The following is a 26,757-nucleotide window of genomic DNA, read 5'->3' on the forward strand; positions in this document are numbered from 1 at the left end:
TGTGGGTTTGGGCAGCAGTCTGTGGCTGAAACAGAGACCTATGCTCTAATGTTCCTACAGGCAAGGTGGTTGACATGACCACTTTTACCTCTTTCAGGGCCTACTCCTCCTCCCTTCCACTGTGGAAAGTACTTGCTTTCCATGTCATACAATATAAGGGTATCAGGAGGATACCGAGATAAGGACTGTGCTATTGTCAAAATGTAAATAGCACAATGTCTGGGATTGTGGGCACCAACAGGGTCACTTCTGCATTTAAGAGCCAATAGTCTAGTCAGCTGCCATGCTCTACTCACATTTCACCAGTCACATTGTACTTTTATAGGCAGAGATGATGGAACAGAGGATACCCATAGATTGAAGGTCCTTTGTGAATTCAGTAATATTTTTTTTCCCACTATAGAGGTGATATTCCTACTGTTGTACAATGCAGCAAGGAGATGGGAGCAATGGGTAGTCCATCACTCACACAACAATGATGGGTAGAATTTGGAGGAATGGGGGAGCATATCCTGACAACCATTGCTGGGTGTGCAGTGTTGCAGGTTACAATCTCTATAATGCATTTTCTGGTAGGAAATGTGAGCACAAGTTTGTCAAAGGGGCCAAAGGAACAGACCCACAGGGTAGCAGTAACCTCCCACCCCCATACCTGTGTGGAATGTGGGAAACCTCCCAACTCTATGTCACCTCCTCCCTTCTGTGTCTCCTGGAATTATGGTTACCTGGGCACTAGTATCCAGAAGTACCATAAAGGTGTATTCGCTGCTTCTAAATTATACAGACACTGGGGTGTGTGGTCTTCAGTCACCAGGGGTTTAGATGGGGCCTCTGTCTCCTCTGTAGGCCATTTTCAATTTGGTCAAGTCTGATAGAGAGGATCTTCACAGGAGTCAGACTACTCAGTTGGAGGGAAGGGAGAGGCAGGAAATCTTCAGGATCCTCCTCTTCTACTGCCTATATCTGGGGTTTGTGAGAAGGGGGTCAGGCAGGGGAAGATTATCCCTGTGAAACCTGTGGTCTTCCTTCTAATTTATATTTTTCCCAAAGTTCTCCTTTGGAATCCAATTTGTGGTATCCTTTGAGACTTCTTGCTCTGGTAGCAACAAAGACATAACTCAATGAGTGCAGTCACCAAGAGGAAGGGGTGACTACTGACCCACCTTGCAGGTGTCAGGATTTGGTCAGATAATAGGAAGGCACCCACTGCCTACCAGTCTGACTTCTCAGCCAGTTACTGTGGTGACCACCCTCCTAACATGGGAGCCCTTGCCCCAGGCAGGGTGGGTATGATAACCTAGTTCAATTGCCTCTGTCAGAAGAGGCCCTGGGGTGAGAAGGAGAACTTGCTTGTTGACCCATTCAGGAGGCCCCTTTCTAATAAAAGCATCCATGTCCCACTGCAAAATGGGAATCAGGTGAGTGATGAAATCCCTCTGGCAGGGGGGGAATATCCATGCACCAACACCCGTTGTTGCAGCAGGACCATGCCCCTCTCCACCACACCAAAGCCCAGGTGGGCACACTTGGTTGACTCCCCAAGGGATCCAGCCAAGCAGAGGCCCCAGCCACATGGTGGGAGGGGCTGCACTTTCAGCCACTCTTTCACCACCACCCACCCTCCCCTCCCCTAACTCCCTAAGAGTATCTTAGAGGATGGGGTTGGTTGCAAGGCAGCAAGACACCCCTGTTAGCCGGGTTGATCAGGGTGATCATGGTCCTTTTGCAAAGTTGAACAGCCATGAGAGAAGATCCTCTCTAGGCTTCTGTCCATACCTATCTTTCATATCCCCTATCTCCTTCCCTGTAAAAGCTAGTACTTTCCTTTTCACCCATGGGCCACTATCTTCAGTTCTAATAGTCTCCTGAATAACATCCAGCCTCACACTAACCACAAGACCTGTCTAGGTGGCCTGAGTGCTGATATGCTTAGTTCCAGGATGAGAACAGATATAAAAGGCCATGAGCCAGGGGATTATACACCAGGTGGTGGAAGCCCCAACCCCATTGATTTCAGCTTGGAATGAGCTAGCCAACTCCCCAGCATTCACGGTGGGATGCTCTGAGCCTCCCACCCACGGGTCAGTACCTCTATCCAAGGTAGTAAGGTGGGAGTGACATTTCAGTTTAACCCACAGAGCCATTGAGTACTGTGCCTCTGAAGACAGTCCAGAAGAAAAGGAATGCAAGAGTGACAAAAAATCATCCCATTCCATACTTCACTGTGCACACTGCTCACTGCACCAAAATTCTGTGGAACAAATTGCCCTGTGTTACATCATGGGAACACAGGGTCAGGCACAAGAGAAACCTGGAGCAAATGACTGCTTTATCATTTACATAGCAGAAAAAGTCCAAAAGAGCAGGAGAAGAGATCACATCATGGCTATTCTCCAACAGAGGCTAACTGCCAGGGACAGTGAATGGCAGCTCCACGTGCCCCACTTCCTGTTTGAGATGAGAGAAGCCTGGACTATCTGAGGGCAGGGTTTTTATACACCCCAGAGGGACGGAGCCCTGACATTGAGAACAAAGCACGTATCAAGAATCTGTTGTTCAGAGTGCCCACCATGGGGCTGCTTGTTCCTGGTTTTGGGTTTAAGGTAAGTTCAGGCCGTTCACATTAGAACTTAAAGTCTTTTCATGGCTACGGAATGGAAAAATATTGAAATATTTGCACACAATAGAATAGGTCAGTGCTGGGAGATGACTGCTAGGCATGTCTGTGACTTTCCCAGCAGCAAGTCGCTAAGTCTAACCTAGAGTCAAAAGGCAGGGACTCAAACTCTGTCTCCTAGAAAAAAGGAATATCATAAATTCCTAGGGACATAAATTAAAAGCACCACAGTAATTGATTAATATTTGGGGGATGATACTATGGAGATATGAAAATATTCTATTTGTTCTTAAAGTTTTACTCATTAATTTTAGCATTTACCAGTGAAATTTGCATGCAACAATTATTACCGTGGTTTTTTAGTGATGATTCCTTATTTTCATTTCTATGCTTTCTATATTTACTTGGAATAATATAGTAGAGAATATCTGTACCTTTTCTTCTGTTATTTTATTTGTTTAATCATTTATTTATATCAATAAGGGCTCATAGATAAAAATTTTATTCTTTGGATTCTAATCCAATATTACCATTTTGTTTGTTCTTTTGTTTCTTTAACTTGCTCCATCTTTAGCCCTTTGGGGCTCTTTTAGCTGGCTCTTGTGTCCTTTTGACATGCCACTCTTCTTTTGTTTCCTTGAGACTTTCTTACTATTTGGTACTACAAGATGTTTCAGATTCACCTTGTACTTTTCCTTCTCTGTCCTAGAATCAGCCATTATTCTCAGCATGTCTGATTCCTTTTACTGGAGAACGGTATTTGTAAACTATGTTCTGGGTTCTTGCAGCACTTGTTTCTACCTGACTGTCATTGCCTCCAACTCATTCAGCAGATAAGTATAGATAATATATGTATGTATATTAACCTGTGTATATACATATATCTTTATTCATTTCTGTATCTATCTATGCTGATATATATTAAGCTAAAAAATTAGTTCACACTTATGTCTGATAAGTTTTAAAACAATTTTGGCAAAGTAAAACTCTGAAGCAGATTTAATATGCAATTTTAATGTAAATGATAGATAAAATAGCAAAACAAACAATTGCAAAAAAAATGTTATCTCACCACCCGCTGTTTACTTACTGAACACTTTAGAATGACAAGTAGAAGAATACTATTGCAAAATTTTGGAAACAGCAAACATTTGATATAAAATAAAAAGAAATTCAGGAGTAGTGATAGTATAAAAAATAAATTGAACATAGTATTATAGTTGACTACTTTGAATGAGGAAGCTATATTATTTTATCTGAATGGGAATTTCTAATTTGGCTATCATCTATTGATTAAGCTGTCTTTAGTCGTTCAACCTTGGCTTCCTCAGTGGTAAAACAAGAGCAAAACCGATGTTAATTTGGATTAAAAACAGAAGTACTTGGTACATTAAACAGGGACTGTAGCTCACAGTCTTAAATAATTACATCTTTATGAGCATTGTGACAATAAGAGTTGGCAAAATTTTTGTAAAGCAAAAGTATATTAGGAACTCACATTGCTATAAAAGATTTCCCTTTGATGTACAGTGAAAATATAAACTTCTGGTAAAATAAAATTAAGATTTAATTTTATGGTAATTTTAACAAAATCTCTGGAGGCAGTACCCACGTAGCTTACTACCTATGAGGTATTCAATAAATTGGAACATTGATAAAGTAAAGAATGTTAATTAGGTTTGAATGAGAAGCCGATATTAATTTTAAATTATATAATTTTTATTAAATGTTCATTAGAAGCTCCTAAGCCTAGTAAGTAGAAGATTGATCCCCTCCTTAGGATGGTATAGTTGAATCAGATTTTTTCATAGTTAGAAAATATCTGGGTTTAAATTTCAGTTCCAGATCCTTTTTTATTTCCAATCCTAGTTGCTGCATCTGTAAATGGCCAAGAAAATACTCATCAAATTGGGAATATTTAATAACAAAATTTAGACTAAGAAACCATGCCTCTCTCATCCACTACATAACTCTCCCCTTAAATGCAGAAATAAGTACCAATCATATAGACAAAGAGAGAAAAGAGAGGGGGTGGGGACCTAATAACACTTATAAAAATTTATTTTTTAAAAAAAGGATAAACTGACTTTTTCCAATGTATACAGTTCTATGATATTTTATGCATGTATAAATTTTTGTAAACTACCATAATCAAGATATGGAAGAATTTAACCATCTAAAAACAAAAATTCCAAATCACATCTTGTGCCATCTGTCCTTTTGTAGTCACATGTTCTGTTCCTCTAACCTCTGGTGACCACTGACCATTCTCCACCCCTATAGTGTTGTTTCTTCCAGCATGTTGTATAAATTGAATTGTGCAGTACTGACACTTTGCAACTGGATTCTTTCACTTAAATGCATTTATGATTCAACAATGTTGCATTAGTCAACAGCTTGCTTCTTTATATTGCTGAATAGTATTCCTTTGTACAGATATACTAGAGTTTGTTTACTGATTCATGTATGGAAGGACATTTGAATTTTTGCCAGTTTAAGAAAATATGGATAGACCTGTAATAAAAGTTTATACACAGGTTTGCACATGAAAATACTTGGGTAAATATCCAATTGCTGTTTCATATGATAAGTGGATGTTTAACTTTATAAGAAATTGCCAGTTTTCCAGATAGACTGTACTATTTTCCATTCCCACTATTAATATATGTGCTCTCTGGTGACTGTATATCCTTGTCAGCACTTGATATTATCATTTTCATTAGTTTTCTTACTGCTGTTTTTGTATTAACATTTTAATATGTATAACTTAGGATATCATCATGATTTTAATGTGCAATTCTCTACTGGATAGTGAGGTTGAGTATCTTTTCATGGGCTTGTCTGGCATCTTGTTTCCTCTTTCGTGAAGTATCTGCTCAAGTCTTTTGGCCATTTGTGAGTTGGATTGTTTGTTTTCTTTCTTCATGCATTCTATATATGTTCTTTGTCATATATATAATTTGCAAGTATTTTCTCCCAACATATGCTTGTTTTTTCTTTATTCTTTAACAATATCTTGTTAAAAGTTTGATTTATCATTTTTTTCTTTTATGGCTCTTGCTTTTTATGTCATATCTAAGAATACTTTGCCTAATCCCATGTCATAAAAATATTTTTTCTTATCTTTTATTTCAAATGTTAATCATTTTCAATTTAGATTTATGATCCATTTATAGTTAATTTTAACATGAGGTGTAAAATTTAAAATTTAGGTTGTGGTATTTATTTATTTTTTGCATATATAATATCAAGTTATTCTAATACCATATATTGACAAAGTTCTCCTTCCCCCCATTGAAATGCCTTTGCAACATTATCAAGAATGAATTGGCTTATGCATTTGTCAAAAACCATAAAACTGTACAACACAGAGTGACACCTAAGGTAAACCATGGATTTTAGTTAAGGATAATGTCTGTGTGTGTGTGTGTGTGTGTGTGTGTGTAGTTTCATCAATTATAACAGATGTAACATACTAATGAAAAATATTAGTAACAGGGGAACCTGGGGAGGGGCAGAGAAGAGGGGGTACATGGGAACTCTCTGTATTTTTTTCTGTGCAATCTCTCTGTAAACCAAAAACTGTTCTAAAAGAGAAAGTCTATTAGAAATCAATGGGCCATATTGTGTGGGTCTATTTATAGACTCTGTTCTATTCCAATGATTTATGTGTCTATCCCTTCATCAATATCACACTGTCTTTACTGAGTCTTTAAAATTAAAATTAATAATAGGAGTACTCCACTTTTATTCTTCTTTTTAAAAATTGTTTTGGCATTCTAATTTCTTTACTTTTCAGATAAATTTTATAACTTACTTTCCTATACCTGCAAAAAAACCTGCTGGAATTTTGATTGAGACTATATTGAATTTACAGATTAATTTGGGGAGAATTGACGTCTTAACTCTATTGAGTCTTAACGTAACTGAACATAGCTAGATCTTCTGTTTAATTTGATATTTGATTTATTTCTGCCAACATTTATAGTTTGCAGCATACAGGTCCCCTGACCATGATTTATTAGTTCTAGGAGATTCTTATAGGTAAAACTGGATTTTCTTGGTAGGCAATATTTCTACAACTACAGACAGGTTTACTACTTCCATTCTGTATTGACAAGGTTATAACTTTTGATTTAAGCTGTCATATTTTAAAGAACTCAAGATGAGAATAAAAATCTATTTATCCATATAGTAATCATTTCTGTCTCCTACTTCATCCTTGCTGCTCCATGATTCCCTCAGGTCTCCATTCTCTTCTGTAAACATAATGCTGTCAGCATTTCTTTTAGACAAGGTCTGCTGGCAATGGGTCGCTTAGTTTTCCTTCTTCTGAGATTGTCTTTATTTTGTCTTCATTCTGAAGTATATTTTACTTGAAATAGAACTGTGAGTTGACAATTTCTTTTTTTTCTCCCTGCACATTACAGAATTTTTTTCCCATTTCCTTCCAGTTTCCATGATTTTTGAAGAGAAATCCATGGTCATTTAAGCCATTATTTCACTATAAATGATGTATTGCTTTTTTGCTTGCTGCTTTCATGCATTTTTTCTTGTCTTTAATTTTCAATTTGAATATTATGTGGCTGTATGTGAATTTCTTTGAATTTTACTTACCTGGAATTGTCTCAGGTCTTGATTCTGTATCCTTATGACCTTCACCAAATTTGGGTACTCTTCAGCCATTATTTATTTTCTTAAAAATGTTTATTAGAGAAATTGTAGGTTTACAGAAAGATCATGTAGAAACTATAGCGTTCCCATATACTCATCCTCATTTTTAATATTTTGCATCAATTACAATTGATGACTGAATATTATTATAATTGTACTATTAACTATAGTCCCTAGTTCACAATAAGGTTCACTGTTTGTCTTGTGTAGTCCTATAGTGGTTGTTGTTGATTTTTAAAATTTTTGTTCTAGCAATATACATACCACCCAAAATTTCTCCTTTTAACCACATTTAGATTATGATTCAGTAGTGCTAATTACATTAATAATATTGTGTTACCATCACCACTCCACATAACCAAAACTCTTCCATCACCCCGAACAGAAACTCTGTACCAATTAAGAATTAATTTCCCGTTCCCTATCCCCAACCCAGTTCCTGGTAAACTGTACTTTACTGAGTAAACTGAGTTTCTGCTTTCAATTCTTTTGGTTATATACCTAGAAGTGGGTTTGCCATGTCATGTGATAATTCTCTACTTAAGTTCTGAGGAACTATGAAACTGTTTCCATTGCATGAGCCATTATTTCTTCAAATATTTTTCCTGCACCACACTTTTCTCCTTTTCTCATGAAACCCTTATGGCACTATAGTCTGAACCTTTGGTACTTTCCCACTGGTTTCAGAGATTATCAATTTTTTTTCAATTTTTCCCTATGATTTTCAGATTGGATAATTTCAATTGATATATCTGCAGGTTCACTGATTTTTTAATGTGATTTTATTGAGCTATACTCACATACCATATAATCCATCCAAAGTATAAGTCAATGGCTCACAGTATCATCATCTAGTTCTATATTCATTGCCACAATCAATTCTCATTACTCCAAAATAAAGAAAAAATATATAAAACAGTAAAGAAGAAATAAAAAAAGAATACTCAAACCATCTCAGACCCCTTATTCCCCTTTTTATTTATATATTTTTGTCATTATTTTGTTACTCATCTGCCCATAAACTGGTTAAAGGGATTGTCAGTCACAAGATTTTCAATCACATGGTCACAAAATGAAAGCTATATTGTGATACAGTTATCATCAAGAATCAAGTCTTCTGGATTACTTTTCAACAGATTCGGGAGTTTCCTTCTAGCTATTCCAATATGCTAGAAAATGAAATGGAATATCCATAGAGTCACTCATTTTTTCATCATTTATCTTCATTCTGTTATTAAGCACATCCAGTGAATTCTTTATTTTGTTTGTTGTATTTTATAGTTCTAATATTTCCATTTGCTTTATTTTTATATTTTACAGTTAGTTGCTAGTTGGCAATTGAACCATGTTCCCCATAAGGACATATTTAAGTCCTAACCCCTGGTATGCTAAGTGTGAACCCATTAGTAAAAATGACCTTTGAAGATGTTATTAGTGAAAGTATGGACTCATTTGTAAATAGGAACTGCAAAGATCCTATTTGAATATGACCAAGTTGAATCAGGGTAGGCCTTAATCCATATGCTTGGAGTCCAGAGGAAATTTGGGCACATTCAGTCTGTAGAAGTCAAAAGTCAGAAGAAGGCAGAAGTCAGAAAAAGCCAGAAGTTAGTGGAAATCAAAGGAGCTGACACAAGGGAGAATAGATTGCCATGTGACAGAAGATTGCCAGAATACTACAGACTCTTGGAGAAAGCAAGCTCTGCCAATATGCTGATGTTGGATTTATAGTATTCAACACCATGAGACTAGAATGAGTTTAAGTCAACCCATTGTGTGGTACTGGTCACTGCAGCCCTGGAAAACTAAGACAATTCTAGAAACTTGGAGTAAAGCTTAAAGGAATTATATATATAATTTATGTATATTTATATATAATATTTATATATATATATATATATTTCATGTGCTAGTATATATCATTCACCACTTCATTTCTGGCTTCTTTTTAATCTCATAATCTTGTTTTTTTTTATGTCCTATTTTTAATCATCACCATCTTTTTAGATTTTTTATATGTTCTTTTAAGATTCAATAATAAACAGGATAAAGATAAATATTTATTTTCCTTCCTTAAAAGCTAGAAGATTGTTGAATAATATTCAAAGATAACTGAGAGGAAAGGATTGCAACTAAAGTATATAATATCCCACAGAGATAATTAATTATGGTCAATGGGAAAGAAAAATCAATGCAGATGTATAAGAATTCAGATATACCACATAAAAACAACATCTCAAAAGGCTACACTTAAAAAATAATTTTAATAATCTAACGAATTAGACAGATTCCTCAGAGTATGGGAAAAAAGATAAGAAGAACCAGTGGTTAGCAGTAAACATTAACTCACTAAAGGAAAATGAGGCATTTTTTTGGGAATATGCTAAAAAAGGGGGTCTTGAAAAGAGAAGAGCTGTTCTGCTACATTTTTATAATAGACTGAATCTTAACTTCATAAAAAGTTTCCGCACACATTGAAGTTTGTAAGGAGGAGGAGTTAGTAAAAGGTTTTAAAAATCTCTTCAGAGATTGTGAAAGAAAGGAGAGAGATAAACAAGACAAGAGAGAGGGAACATAAAATTGTTGTGATGGTCAGAACTTTTGTAATGCAGAATTCAGTAGTGTTTCAGTTTGCTAAACTGCTGGAATGCCTATACTAGAAATTGGTTCGCTTTTTCAATGGAGATTTATTAGGTTACAATTTACAGTTCTAAGACCATTGACAATGTCCAAACTAAGGCATCAAGAGGAAGATACCTTCTCTGAGTAATGCTCCTGGCATCCAGGGTTCCTCTGTTTCATGGGAAGGCACATAGCAACATCTGCTGTTTCTTCTCTCTTGGGTTCTGGTTTCAATGGCTTTCCCTCTCAGCTCCTGTGGGTCTACAAGAATTGATTACAAGAACATGGTCTTTTCTGGGGTATATAACAGATTCAAACCAGTACAAGTAGAAAAAAGCAGGGGAAAAAATTGAAACCATCAATTAAATTTAAATTTTAGCAAAATATCTCACTTAATAAAGAAAAGAATAGAAATAAATCTTATACAAAAAATAACTGGTAAATGAGAAAAGGGAAAATAAAAATGCAAAATATGTGATTAATATAAAGGTAGGCATAGCCTAAATAGGGATATCTAATAAAATTCATATTTAGCATTATATGAAATGTGGATAGATTAAATTCTCTTTTTATAATGCAGAAGCTCTCAGTTTAGGTTAACACAAAATAAAGCAAACCAATTAAATGCTTTTTCCAAAAAGTTATATAATTATGCCAAGTGATAAAGTAAGGTTTAAAATGCTAGTTTGGCGTTAGGAATACAGGCAAATACAAGAAAGATTAGTACAGATAGAGGAATAGTCATGTGAAAAATACTGAAATTTGAGGACAAAGGTACAGTGAAGAGCCTTTATTAGGAAGATATAACCATCATAAACATGTATGCACTAAATAATATTGTGGTGTGGTACTAGATGAAAATGTAATTTCAATAGAAATTACCTCTCAGATATTTAGAATATAATATTATGGCCTTTTTCAATTCCATAATAAAAAAATTAAATTATGATAGATTGAGAGCTAAAAAGAGAGAAAAATGAATTAGGAGAGAGGGGAAGAGGGATAGAAAAGAAGGAAGAGAAGGATATGAGAAACTTTTTCAGATAGATATTATACATATGCTATACAAATATCTACTAATAAAAGTTAATAAAATCTCTCAAGTTGCTTCCACCAGTAAAACTTAGAATGTTCAGATTTTAGTGATTATCTCCTATGATTATAATCTAATAGAGTTAAATATAAGTAATGAAAAGGAGGTTTAATTGAAACCATCAATTAAATAATGTTTTAGAAATTTGGAAATACACATCTAGGTGACTGTGGAATCAAAGAAGATTTTTAAAATAATGAAATTTCAAACTATATAGAAAGAAAGGAAAACAATTTATACCAAAAATATGAGATGGAGTAAATGCTTTAAGATGGAAATTTGTAGTCATCAATAACTATTCATTAAAGAAGAAAGAAGAAAAATTGAAAAGAATATGGAATTAACTTGTGAGATTAGATTACCCACATAAAACAAAAATATGAAATAATAAAAAACATTCAACAGTTTTAAAAAAAAACTAAATAGATAAGTTCTCAGCAGCCTAAATAAGGAAAAAGAGAGAAAGAAATATGTACACAGTATTAGGAAAACAGATTAAATTATTTTAAAGAAAATACTATATATGACTTCCTAAAACAACTATATGATTACCTAGAGACATATAGATTATCAAACTGATTTAAGAAGAGGTGAAAATTTGAATAGACTAATTGTCCTCAAAAAATTAGGAAGGTTAAGTAATATTTATTGAAAACTGAGTTAGTTCTGGTTTGATGCCAGCTGAGTTTTACCTAACTTTTAAAAATAAGTTCAATGCTATTTAAATTATAATAAGCCATAGAAAAATTCCAAATTCAGTTTATAAATCCAAGGTCCAGCCAGTTCCTGTGGAGAAACCTCCTTGACCCTGACATTCAGTAAAAACTACCATCCTCCACAAAATCAGGCTTTAGTGATAGGGAAAAACTAACAATAGAGTAGAGGCTACAATAGACCTCCCTTAATAAAACTTAAGTCTCAAATATGACAAACTGATTCACAAGTAACACTTAACAATCTTTAAACAGAGATAAAGAAGTCCAAATACAACATCCAACATTAAATAAAAATTTAGTAAAAATGAAAAAAGGAGGAAGATACATTGTATAATAAGGATGAACTTAAGAACAATTTAGAAATGGCAGAAGAAAAGATCAGTGACCTTGAATATATAACTATGTCAACTACAAAAACTGAAGTCCAGAGAAATAAAAAGCTGAAAAAATAATATGTATGCTTCAGTGACCTGTTGAACAATATCAAACAAATTTAATACTTGATAACAAATGCATTTAGAGTCCCAAGGGAGGGTTACAGATAAATATTTGAAAAAAAAATATGTTGGAGGGATCTCCCTTATCTATTGTACTTTATAGCTCCAGGTTGTACCATGTTACTGACAATTTATTGCTTTTGTATATTTCTTTGCACTAACTTTAGCATAGGCCTCCAGTTTTCCTAACTTGGAAAAGGGAATATTGTCATATTCTCAAATTCAACTTGGATTGCTGTCCATAGGCAGAAAATCTCTTAACAATGGCAGAGCCTTTATTATCTTACCTTTCTACTTTTAGACTGGTTGCCATTATATCCAAGGTACAGCAGCCCAGAACTTAAGAAATATTTTCCAAATGTTTATTAAAGATCATATATTTTCCAGCCTAGAAGATCTTTAGTGCCTTCTAGTGTACTTCTCCCAATGAGCCAGTTACATTATTAGGACCACTTACCTGCAGTGTCCCAATCCATGTGTATTGGGGTAATTATGTTTTCCCAAAATTCAAGTTGACCTGAAACCTCAGAATGTCACCTAATTTGGAAATAGCTATTTGTAGATATAATTGTTATGATGTAGCCATGTTGGATTAGATTGAGATCTAAATCCAATGAGACTGGTGTCCACAAAATAAAAGGGAAATTTGGACACAGAGATACAGCCATAGAGGGAAAAGATTCACATGACAGTGGAGGCAGAGACTGATGGTATGCTGCCACAAGCCAAGAAATGCCTGGGGCTACCAGAAGTTGGAAGACTCGAGGAAGGATACTGCCCTATGGAATTCAGAGGGACCATGTCCCTGCCAACACCTTGATTTTGGACATTTAGCCTCCAAGTTTTTAAATCCATAGGAAATTAATACACCAACTAATACAATTGCAATAGGAATGATGAGAAAGAGGCAGAAATAAAAATATCTTAGAAAGGAGCTTTGCAAACAGAAGAAACATAAGCACATTCAAATAACATTACAGGAATATATTTGGTATGATCACTGAACAAAAAAGAAGGTTTGTTTAGCTTAAACAGAGTGAAGAGAGGGTGGAGGAAATTGCAGTTAGAGAAGTAAGCCGGAGCAAATCATCTAGTGCTTTGTAGGATAGTGTTTTAGTTTCCCAGCTGCTAAAACATATATCATACAGTGAGTTGGCTTAATGACAGGAATTTATTGGCTCATGGTTTTGAGGTTAGGAAAAGTAAAAAAATTTGACATCTGCAAGGTGATGCTTTCTTCCTGAAGACTGGCATTTGGGGACTGGCTGCCAGCAACCCTCGGTCCTTGGCTTTTCTGTCACATGGCAACACACACGATGGTATCTTCTTTCTCTTCTGTGCACAATGTTTCCAGCTTCTGCATGCTACCTGTGGCTTCTTTCGACATCTAATATCCTTAACTTCTAAGGACATCAGTCCTATTGGATTAAGACCCACCCTCATTCAGTTTGGCAACACATTAACTAATAATGTCTTCAAACGTCCTGTTTACATATGGATTCACATCCACAGAAACAGGGGTTGGGATCTGAACATACTCTTTGGGGAGGAAATGATTTAATCCCCAACAGGCAGGTAACATAAATCTGTCCAATTTATTACATGTGTTTGTTGAGACTTTCTCTCTGATATGATGGAACAGCTTGTAGTCAATCAATGCTCCCATTGAGAATAAAAGGAAAGACAAAGACAAGACTTAACAACAACAACCCAAACATACCAACAAACAAACATAAAAGTCTTAAAGGCAGTGGCGGCCTAAGGGTACATCGACTGATGAATGTAAGGGCAAATCATGGTCTATACCTACAATGGAATATTAAATGGCAGTAGGAAGGAATGAAGTCTTGTGACTTGCAACTAGGTGAATGAACCTTGAGGACATTATGTTGAGTGAAATAAGCCAGCAACAAAAGGACAGATAATGTATGGTCTCACTAATATATACTAACTATAATGAGCAAATTCTGAGAATTGAATTTGAGTGCACAGGTTATCAGAGGATAGAAAGTGGGCAGAGAATGGGTAATCTATGATTAAGGAATACAGAATGTTCAAATAAGTTTCAATATAAAGGTTTCTAGATTGTAAGCTCTTATAGAAGTCACATCTATTCCTGAATTTTAACTATCTCTAAATTCTGAGATGCCAGGTTCTTTGTTTATAAACTGGTAATTTCCTGGAACATCAGATATCTGTGTGACCTGCAACTCAGAGTTAGAATTCTGCCACTCTGAAAGTCAGCTACTCCATTCAGCATCTGTTAAAGAAGCTGAATAACAGATCAGACTCCAATTAGTGATATGAATGAAATGGACCTGGTTAGGACTAAGGTAAATCAGAATACAGGGTAAAGGATGCTATAGTCTGTATTTTAAAACTTCAACTACTATGTGAGACCAAAGGAAGAGATGTTTATTTGGTCCAAAATTTAAAATTTCTGTAGCATACTATCTAATTTAACCTATCTGGTCAGTTTATTTAAACAACTGAAATACATGGAACCTAGAATAGGGAGTGAGATCCTATTTTTCTGTACAGGTTAATGTAATATCCAGATACATCACAGAGTATTTTGGGCAGAAATAAAAAAATATTTGCAAAGTACTTGAGAAGACTGGGGGAAAATGTGGGACTATTAAACTTCCCCTCCCGGGGAATTCCTGATATTCTCTCAGGCACTAGGGACTCATGACTGATTAAGCCAAGCCCTCAATCTTGAGGCTTACCTTTATGAAATTTATTTCTGCAATTCTAAAGCTAGGCCTGCATGTAATTAGGCCTTAGAGTCACCCCCAGAGAAACTCTTTTGTTGCTCAGATGCGGCCTCCCTCTCTAAGGCACCTCCACAAATAAACTCTCTACCCTCCCCCATATGTGGGATATGACTCCCAGAGGTGTTAAGTCTCCCTGGCAATGTGGGACATGACTCCCAGGGTGAGCCTGGCCCTGGTATCATGGGATTGAAAATGTCTTCTGGACAAAAAGGGGGAAAAGAAATGGAAAAAAATAAAGTTTCAGTGGCTGAGAGATTTCAAATAGAGTCAAGAGGTCATCCAGAAGGTTACTCTTATGCAAGCTTTTGCTTTGGATATTGCAAACTACTACAGTATGCCAAGCCCCAACCAACAGTATTCCTGAAAACCCTAGAGAGGGCCCTGGGCTCTATCTAAGTCTCTATGAAAGTTTTTCTTAGTAAGTTTATTTTTTCAGAAACTTAAGGCCTCCACATCGATCCTATGCCAGATAAGCCCTGAAGCCCAGAGGTTCTGGTCTCTCCAAGAACATCAACCAGTTTCATGCCTCTGCCCCATAAGGTCAACATCCCTTTTCATCATGAAGTTAAAATGGTCATTGCCACCCAGGGGAGTGAATCTCCCTGGCAACGTGGAATATGACTCCCGGAGAGGAATGTAGACCCGGCATCGTGGGACGGAGAGCATCTTCTTGACCAAAAGGGGGATGTGAAAGGAAATGAAATAAGCTTCAGTGGCAGAGAGATTCCAAAAGGAGCCGAGAGGTCACTCTGGTGGGCACTCTTATGCACACTTTAGATAACCCTTTTTAGGTTCTAAAGAATTGGGGTAGCTGGTGGTGGATACCTGAAACTATCAAACTACAACCCAGAACCCATGAATCTCGAAGACAGTTGTATAAAAATGTAGCTTATGAGGGGTGACAAGGGGATTGGGAAAGCCATAAGGACCACACTCCACTTTGTCTAGTTTATGGATGGATGAGTAGAAAAATAGGAGAAGGAAACAAACAGACAAAGGTACCCAGTGTTCTTTTTTACTTCAATTGCTCTTTTTCACTCTAATTATTATTCTTGTTATTTTTGTGTGTGTGCTAATGAAGGTGTCAGGGATTGATTTAGGTGATGAATGTACAACTATGTAATGGTACTGTGAACAATCGAATGTATGATTTGTTTTGTATGACTCCGTGGTATGTGAATATATCTCAATAAAATGAAGATTAAAAAAAAAGGTCATTGCCCAGATATCCCTGAAGATTAGGAGAAAGATCAGATGAGAGGGAGGAGGTGAAACTGAGAAATTTGGATTTAAAAAATGACTATGAATACAGAATTATTATATAGATATTTCTTTTTAGTGTCTAGTGTTATAGAATAGCCAGAAGGAAATACTTGAAGTTGTTGAACTGTAATCTAGTAGCTTTGATCTTTGATGATGATTGTATAAACTATATTGAAAAAAAAAAAAGTCAGTTGCCGGTGTTGGTATGGATTTATTTCTGGATGTTTTGCTGTGTTCCAGTGATCTATATATTTATCTCTGGCAACACTACACTGTCTTAGTTAACCTACCACTATTGTTAAGTCTTAAAATTGGGCAGAGTGCTATACTAGTGATCAATAAGATGGAAGGGTAAGGGGTATGGGATGTTTGCAGTCTTCTTTTTTTCTTCTTATTTCTTTTTTGGAGTAATGCAAATGTTCTAAAAATGATCATGGTGATGAATACACAAATATGTGATGATACTGTGAACCATTGATTGTATACTTTGGGTGGATTGTATGGTGTGTGAATACATTTCAATAAAATTATGTTTAAAAAAGGCAATGGGGAAATAATGAAACAAACATATTAGAGGAATCTAAATTCATAAGAGATTGGTTAATGTTCTACAGAAGAATTCTCACTTAGCATTTGCTGAGCTTGGAAAGAGGGCAAAGGGTCGAGAATCAGTACTATCACTGGAAAGAGCACTGCTGCTGGAAAACAGAGAAGGACTAGACTTGTACTCTCATTAGTGAAAAATAAATGACCCAGTAAAAAATGGGCGAAAACTTAAAAGGACAATTCACTAGAAAGGTTTCTGAATGATCATTAAGCACGTGAAAATTTGTTCATTATCATTCATAAAAAATGCAAATCAAAATTGCAGTAGAAAGTCTGAAAACATGAAATGATGGAAGGTATTGGAGTAACTGGAACTCTCATGCATTTTTGGTGGGAGGCTAAAATGCCACAACCCTTTTGCAAAGGATCTGGAAGTTTCTTAGAAAATGAAAGAGTACCTATTGTTTGATTAAATTTTTATGATATAGAACAGAGAATTTTATCTATGGTGGAAAAAATCAGAATAGCCATTGCTTCAGAGCATGTGAGGGCAGGGGTTAAATGTAAAGGGGCTTTAGGAAACCTGGGATGATGCTAATGTTCCACATCTTGATAGTATTATGGGTTACACAGGTGTATGCATTTCCCAAAACTCAGCAAATATCTAATTAGTATTACATTTTTTTTAGAACAAAAAAGATAATATAATTAAATTTATTCCATTGTACCCTTAGAAATATCTGAAATAGTTTAACACTGTTTCTCCCAAACTTTTCTTATTGTAGAAATTATTGAGTGTGTTTATTAAAAATCTAGATACAGCATCTTTATTTCAGAGGTCTGGATACTAATTCATCATTTTTTGCAAAGCTCATAGATAATTATTTTAATTTGAGAAATTTAGTAAATTCTGCTTTAAGAAATACATCATATTTGCCTCTAAACTGCAAGTCAGAATTTTGAGACTCATTGGTCTCTACCCATACCTGTCACAGGAATATATCTTGGGCATTTTAATTTATTTCCTTTATCACTGATACTCAGCATTGATTTGCACAATGATGTTGATATTGATAAAATATCTGTCTTTTCACAGACTTCCTTTCAAAGAACTAGTCCCTATTTACAAAAAAATTAAGGTATTAGGAAATAATTATAAAAGATTATTTTTAAAATCTTCAAGAAGACTTATTTTCCAACATTAATGTGCAGTAAGAAATAAATTTTGATATTTATTCCAGAATATGATAGCAGTCATGTAACAGTAACCTTAATTTGCCTGAAACTTTTTCTTTAGCTGTAGAAATGAGAAATAAAGTATTTGCCTATTAATTGGGAACTAAATGAGAAACTCTATGAGAGGGTCATTTTGAAAATCGTAAATGATTCACAAGTATTAGTTAAATTATTTTAGGATTTTAAAAATAATTATAACATTGGCAAATAATTCAGTAGAGTTAAACAAAATATAGTTAAATATAAACTTTGCTAGCAGGCCATGCTCTTTAAGAGGGTTTTTCTGACAAGCTTGAAAACAATATCTTGCTATTTTTCCTCCAAAAGTGTGTGTGAGTGTACATTTCTGTGTGTATGTGTGTGTATCTGTTCTAATGCAGACATACATGCACTAAGAAAATAGAAATACCATGGATATTAATTAGCTCTTTCTTACAGTTTGGATGCAGTTTACATTTGTTCATTCAAAAAGAAGGGGGAAATGAATCCCTTTGTTAAAATTGTCTGCACAGTAATGTGTATGCTCTGCTGTTTTTCACATTTACACTTCAGATTGCTCCCTTCTGCTTTCCAACATGTTTTGACTGAACTTGCCTCAACCTCAAGACTCCAAGTGCCCTGTGACTTTTCATTCAGACATTTGAAAGCTGGGAGTTGTCAGGAACACCTAGATGTATGTTTAGCTTTAACAAGTAACATCACGTGTTCAGGTGGGAGCAGAGTTTGGCTTATTTAATATTTTCCATCATATATACAAAAATGATACTTTTAGATGAAAGCAGAATTGAGCAAGCTATTGTTACTAGAAAGAATTTACAGTTGCCATTAAGAAGAAGATAAATTTTGTGAATGCAGATATGTTGCAATAATCATGACACAATGTTTCTGGAGCAAATTAATGTCTCCTACATGTTTAATTTCAGCTATTATGGTATTTATAAGCATTTCATTTTTAATTGGGCATAGTTTATTTTATTCTATAATAAATGTTTATTAGTCAAAGGGTAATGTTTCAATAAAACCCTATTTCTTTGATAAAAATTTCAAATATACATTAGGGTAATTTTTATTTTTATATTGAATAGACTCTTCATAGCAGTAGTTTTGAGAAATTCAGATGAATTCATTCCACAATGATAGTAGAAAGGCATTTATTAATAAAGTACAGACTACAAAGGAAATTCTTTCTTAATTTCATTTTTTTGGTCTGTTACCTATTAATAATTATTTTCATGTTTTACATGTTTCACAGTAGCTGCTAATTATATTTCACAGAATAGCAACCAGCCATGTGCCCTTTCAAGGCAATGGGATGCCATGAAAGAAAAACTGACTTTGAAGTAAAAACCTCTGCTTTTTTTTAGTTTTATAAAATTATCAGTTCTCCACTTTTCAATATATTTGTGAAATGGTCCTGAAAATGTATGAAAACTTGGGATAAAAATTAATGTTTCCTTAGAGTATTTGACAGTATGAATCAAATCAATGCTGTTTTTCAAAATTTTAAAGAAAAAATCAGAGGTACAAAATCAAATATATTTGGCCTTAGCCCCTGAAAAACCTCCCATGTATTAGTCATTTTCTTAAATTCCTCACTTAACTATCTGTGGTATGTTGAATTATGTGCTCCAGAAAGAAACATATTCATAATCCATTCCTGTGTGTGTGAATCCATTAGAAACAGGAACTTTTGAAGATGTTATTTTTCATTAAAGCATGTAACCAACTAAATGAGGTTGGCTTTTTTTTCCCAAGCCAAACTGAATCCAACTTTATTAAAGATAATTTTCATAAACAATCACTGTGTTTCAGACAGGACATGGGCAAACAGTCCTTATGTCGTTAACATATTTACAACTTTCAAATTCCCTTCGTCAATGGACTACCAAAATCAGAAAGCCACTATAAAACCCAATGAAGTCTTCATCTGATGCTCTTAACAGAGACAGTTTAGACTGAGGACTGACATTTCACATTTAGCATGCTGCTTGACAATTTTTCATGAGCCGACCCTGACTTTCAAGAAATGAAATGAAAATAGCAGAATTATCTGTTTGAACATCCACAACCTAAACAAGGATTCCCTGCTCTTTTGCAAGATGCCATCTCAGGGGCATCACTGAAGGCTGAGATTGCCTCACATTCTGGTAACCAATTCTTTTGGGTCAGGCCCCAACAGGTTTAATGCAGTCAAGTCTATGCTGAAGGCTGATGGGGGAGAGGAGGGCATGAGGGCATAAAAATGAATTTTAGTTTTTCCATACCACAAGGCATTTGTACCAAAGTGGCTAATATGTGTCAACATCAGGGAATCCCATCTCCTGGGAGTAAAGAGGAAGTCTCTCAAAATTAGAGGGGAAAGATGTTTTCACCCATATCAATCCAGCTTCAGAGACTTTCTATTAGTGATGTTTGCCCCTTCCCCCAAAAAACAACAATGAAGTATTCTGTGTGCTAACAACATAGCTTAAAAAAAAAGTAAAACAAAATTCTGCAGTTTTATAAAACTTGATAAAAAATAGTATTTCAAACTGTACAGTCACCAAAAATGCACACACTTCACTTGGCATCTCTAGCACCTTCAGCTTTCTGTGCCTGGTCTGTTTGGGCATCTCCATTTTATGCAGGGTTATTCCCATCCTTGCCAGTATCAGCTTTCCCCTTTTTCCCTTTGGGTACCTTCTCTCCCTTTTTGCAGTGGTCTTTTTAGGCTTGGGTTCTGGCTTTGGAGGAGAGGTTTAGCAAGTAACCTTGCAAATCTTCTCTGTCGTTCATCTTTTACCTTGGATTTATCTCCTTTAGCATCCCCTCCAGGCTTTTCCTTGGGCATGGTGGTGATGGAATTGTGACATAGGCATTAGACATGGGGATGCAGCCATGGATTGGGGGGCTTTGGTCTGTCCAGAGGTCTTCTCACCTCTTCACATTGCTCCGAGGTTGGGTTTTAGTTCTATTACTGGAGGCTTTATGAATACAAAGCCACAGGGAGGAGAAGTTGTTGAAAATCAAAGGAACCCTGAAGCTAACAGAGGCCATGCCAATTTGCATTGCCATGTGACAGAAAAGTCAAGGACCCAAGAATTGGTGACAGCCAGCCCCAGAATGCCACAGCCTTTGGGGAGAAAAAATCATGTTGCTGATGTCTCAATTTTGAACTTCTAGCTTCAAAACAGTGTGCCAATAAATTCCTGGTGTTAAGCCAACCCATTTTATGTGTTTGTTTTAGCAGGGAATCTAAGACACTATCCATTTCTAGGGATCTTATTGAGCTAAGTATTTTGCAACCATTAGAATCATTCATTATTCAAAAATTATCCTTTCCTTATTTTATTTCTTTGCAAAGTTCTCTTATTCTTTGACTTTCCATCCAAATAATTGACAAACCTGATATACATACACACACACACACACACACACACACACACACACACACACATATATATAAAGGCAATTTCCTTGCTATCCTGTGTGCATATCATTTAATGCTGAATATATAAATATAGTAAGAATATTTAGGGATTATCTGAATCTTTTTTCTCTTATTTTAGTTTGGCTTACAATCTTTCCAGTTCTGCTGGGTTGTCTTCTAGTCATCTATTCACACATGGTATATTTTTGTAAATAAATCAATGATATTAAAATTGTCTAACTTTGTGCTGCCTTTTGTTGTTAAAATTCCCATATCAAGGGAACAAATTTGTGATGGCATCTTCTCATTAATTATTTTCAAAAATATTTTATAACTATTCATAGAATTTTGAGATCAACCTCTCCTTTGTATTTTTTTTTCTAAGTTTTGCTTATTCGTGTTTGCCCTTATATAGCCATTCTGATTCTTAATGAGATTGTTTTTTCTCTGGAGAAAAGATATCTCATAAACAAAGCTTAAAAACATATTTCACATTCCCATATATATATATAAAGTTTTTCACTCTGTGTTGTGTGACCATTTTTTTCTATTTGTGTTTTGCTTTTTTGTTTTCGTTTTGCTTTAAGAAGGGTGGGTTTAACTAGAGACTCATGTTACTATTGTCTTCTTAAAAGTTAAGAAAATTGCTATTCCATATTTATAATCTCTATAGTCTCTATTATTGAACTTCCCAATCCCTCTTGAAACCACAGAAATCAAACGCATGTTACCTCCATTCCATTCAAACCAACTGAATCAATGTTGGTTTGATTCAAAACACTAGTGAGCTGTTTTGACATATCCAATGGTTACTTCTTAGTCCTCAAATTACTTGACCTCATATCAGCATTAGACATAATTGATCACTGACCTCTTTAGTAGACCTTCATAGAAGAAACTTTTCATAATTACTCTATTTATTCTTTCCTTTTTCTGCAGTAATTGTTAGCTGGACATGTTGCCATGCCCTAAGAACTACACTTTCCAACTTCTGCAGTAGGTAGGTAGGGCCAAAGAAACTAATTACTGCTATGTGATTTGTGCAGAAGTGAGGTGCCCTTCTGGATCATAGCCTTAAAGGGAATAGGAGTGAACTCCCCTTGAAAGTTTTCCCCTTTCCTCAGCTGGGAGAGGACTGGAATTGAAGCCAAAACATGTATCCGGAGATGCATGCCACACTGAGAATAGCTAAAAATTTTAGCTCCGTGGGGCTCAGTCTCCTACCCCTTTCATTTTATACTTCATTTAATCTGCTCATACTCTGTAGACCTATCAATTTTAAAACACATCTCAATTCAGTTCTAAAATTTTTCTTTTTCTTTTTCTTTTGATAATATTCTCTCCTGCAATTTCTTGTATTTGTATCACTTGGTCTTGGATCTTTGAGTTAATATTGTCTTTTATCTTTTTCCTCATAATTTCTTTAAATTTGACCTTTTCTTATAAAAGTTCTATGGTAAATGCACAACTTTCTTCCTACAAATTTATTAAATTTTTAATGATCATATTTTTTAACTTCTAAGAATTTTCTCTTTTGTACATTTGCCTCATGATGGAGCAGATGCTTTTAATTTTGACATATGGATGTTTGGGTTGTTTTTAATTTGGACCTATTATGAATAAAATTGCTATGAATATTTTTATTCAAGTGTTTTTATGATTGTTTAATTTATGTCTTGGTGAAATACCTAGGAATGGAATTGCTGGGCCATAGAGTAGGTAAATGACCGATTTTATAAGGAACTTCCAAATAATTTGCCAATGGGGTTGTACCATTTTTTACCCTCACAGCAGTAAGCAAAAATGTCACCAACATTTGATACTACTAATGCTTTTAATCTTTGTCACTCTCATCAGTGTAAAGTGACATCTTATGTAGTTATAAAAGGCATTTCCTTGATTATTATTGATTTTGAGCACTTTTACATATGGTTATTGTTCATTTATATATCTTCTTTTTGTCTGTCCAGGTCCTTTGGGCAGTATCTGTACAAGTCCTTTGTTCATTTTTACTGGGTGTTTCAAATTTTATTAATGAGTTGTGGAAATCCTTATATTCTGGATAATCATTTGTCAGATATATGTATTAAAATATTTTTGCCTAGTTGTGTGGCTAGGCTGTTCATTTTCTTTACATGTATGTCAATGAGCAGATTATTTTATTTTTGATGATGTATTACTCAATATTCTCTCTCTTATGGTTTGTGCTTTACATGAACTATCTTTGTTTATTCCAGGGTCATGAAAATATTTTTCTATTTTCTCAAGATTTTAATTTCAGGACTGTGAGTCATCACAAAGTAATTTTTTGGATTTGTCTATCCATGTGGTGATTCATTTGTTCCAGCAACATTTGTTGAGAAGATTTTCCATTGAATTGCCTTAATAATTGTTTTTTTTGTTTTTTTTTTTTTTTTTGAAACCAATTAATGGTAGAAATGTCAGGCTATTTCTAAATTTGCGGTACTGTTATATTGATCTAGTTATGTTTATATCACTTTCACATGATTACAGTTACTCTGAAAGTGTTTTAACTTTTCTTTTTTGATATTGTTTTGGCTGTTGTAGGTTCTTTTTATTGATATATGTGTCTTAAAATCAGCTCACTAATTTCTAACAAAATGTTGGGATTTCAATTGGCATTTCATTGAATCTATTTCATTTTGGGAGAGTTGTCAAAACAATATTGAGTCATCCAATCCATAAACATTATATATATATATATGTATATATTTTTTATTTAGGTTTTCAGTTTTTCTTAGCATTTTAAAATTTACCTTTCAGTGTGGAGATTTTGTATACCTTCTTCTCTCTCCTCTCTCTCTTTTGGAATCCCTGGGATATTGCATTCTAATTATTTAGATTCAATTTCTATGACAAACACTTCCAAATTTGTATCCTTAGTCCCGACTTCTCTCCCCAATCCAGACTCGATAATGGAAAGGCCTACACAAATTTCCCCTGGATAACTTATAGACATCTAAACTGCAATATGTCCAAATCAAACTCCTGATCTCTCCTCCAAAGTCTTCCCTCAATTTATGGTAACTCTGCCTTTCCAATTTCTAAGGTCAATAACCTTGGAGTTATCCTTGACTCTTCCTTTTCTCTCTCATTGCACCGCCAATATATCGGGAAATGCTCATCTTCACCTTTAAAATACACCCAGAATCTGAACATTTCTCATCAATGCATTATTATTAACCTGATCTAAGGACTATCATCTTTTACTTTAAAAACTTTTCAAAAGTTCTTCCATCATCTAGTTCATTTGAACTTGTAGTTCATTTTCAAAAGAGCAGCCATATGAATCCTTAAAACACAAGGTAGATGCTGTCACTTCTCTTCTCATTTCATTCAGAGGCAAAAGCCAAAATCTTTATGAGTCTACTGGAGTGTACATGATCTGATCCCATTCTTTCTCAGACTTCTTTTCTTACTACTCTAATTTACATTCTTCTCCAGCCATACTGGTTTTCTTTTTCTTCCTTAAATACACCCAGCAAACTTTTGCCTTAGAGCTTCAGCTCCAGCTGCTCCTTCTGCCTGGTGTGCTCTTTTTTCACAATTCACCTAGAAAACTGTTCCACATTCTTCAAATCTTTGACCAAATCTCCTTTTTGTCAAGAAATATTATCCTAATCATTTTATCATCCTATTTATTACTACATCCCAAGTAGTGTTACTCTACTACTAAGTATTTCTGATTCTCTTCACCTTGCTTAACTTTTTGCCTTGCCAGTGTCTATTGCTGTCTAACATAACAAAAAAATTACTCATTTATAATGTTTAATGCTTGCTATGAATAGTAATTGTTTGCTACCTGTCTCCACCAAAAAAAAAAAAAAAAAAAAAAAAAGAAAAAGAAAAGAAAAAAGAAAAAGAAAAGAAAATTCCATGAGGGAATTACTCTTAAATAAAAAAAATGGAGTCTAGCACTGATGGGTTCTCAGGAAACATTGGTTGAATGAATAAACACATAAATAAATGAATAGTATATTTGTTTTATTTAGTTATTCATGTTTTATGATATTAATTCTTCTTGTACTAGTTATTTACATGAAGTTCATACAGAGGTGGAGCCAAGATCTTCAAAGGAAGAAGAGATTCCTTTTTATAACAATGTGTTTATGCATAAGTTAATTCTTAGTCCTTATAACTGAGACCCATACTCACAATTTAGAGTCATTTACCTCTATCCTAGGCCTCTGACTTGCTCCATCTGGCATACATGGATTTTCTTGACTATTCCTAGTTTAGTCTCCACATTCCCTGCTTCCCCTCCATGCCAAACTGCATCCAGGGGTGCTCCCACTTCCAGTCTGCTCAATTTTATCCCATTTTTCAGCACAGAGTTTTGTTGGTTTATTCTTTCAGGTTTTGCATCTTACTTGAGAGCAAATAATAACAATATTAATAACAACAACAATAGCTGACATTCAGAAATGCATACTATGTGTCTTACATTGTTCTAAGTGCATATATATACATATTATTAGATATATACTCATTTAATTTTCATAATAACACTATGAAGTAGCTAATAGTTCATAGAATTTGGTCAAGGTAAAAAAGACTTTAAGATTTAGAGATGGGGTTGTAATCCAGAAGTAATGGTTGCAGAGTCTATGCGTTTGTAAATCTTGCAGAAAATTGTCTTCTGTCTTCTTTTTATAAGATGCACTTCTGTCAAAGTCAAAAATAGAACAAGTAAGGAAATTTATTTTATTCAGGCTATTTCAATAGGGATAACAACTGGGATCTGAAGATCAAGGTGTGCCAGCAGGGTGCTATGACTTTATACTTTCATAGGGAGAGATAGACAAGTTATAGCTGGGACGACACAGTTGGAGAGTGTTTTTACAATCAAGGATGTGTCTGTCAGCCATCTGGACAAAATGTTTATCTCTATGTCTAACTAGACTTCATGTGTGTGTGTGTGGGGGGGGTATATGTGCAAGTATTTCAACTAATCATTGATGAAACAAAGAATGGGAATTTGGAGAGTCTGGGTCTGCCTTATCAGTAGGTATAGGCAAAAGGGGCAAGATCTCTATTTGGCCTTGTCACTGGGAAATGAGGGATGTACACATGAGTCTTATGGGGATTATGAGAAACATTGGACAGCAAGTCAAAGTAAATCATATGGGGAAGATAGTTTTTTGTGGTAAGCCATTAAGCCATTTCCTGGGGAAACAAAAGGTCGGGAGGGTTTCTTAACCATTGCTGTTTTCAGGGCTCAGTTGAAGTTCAACATTGTCAGCTCTTAGGGACTTTTCACCTTCATTGCATTAATCACCTTTTCCT

At 34.9% G+C, this 26,757-nt stretch overlaps 1 long non-coding RNA gene across 2 annotated transcripts in view; it reads left to right on the forward strand.

The window, feature by feature from the left end:
• The first annotated feature begins 2,472 nt into the window (after positions 1-2,472).
• LOC119543485 overlaps positions 2,473-26,757 on the forward strand; it is a 251,536-nt gene continuing 227,251 nt past the window's right edge. For both annotated transcript variants that reach the window (XR_005218596.1, XR_005218595.1), the window contains exon 1: positions 2,473-2,603. This is a non-coding gene — a long non-coding RNA (uncharacterized LOC119543485). The remainder of the gene's footprint in view (positions 2,604-26,757) is intronic.

Source organism: Choloepus didactylus, chromosome 8, assembly GCF_015220235.1.
Source record: "Choloepus didactylus isolate mChoDid1 chromosome 8, mChoDid1.pri, whole genome shotgun sequence".
NCBI classification, from domain to species: domain Eukaryota; kingdom Metazoa; phylum Chordata; class Mammalia; order Pilosa; family Megalonychidae; genus Choloepus; species Choloepus didactylus.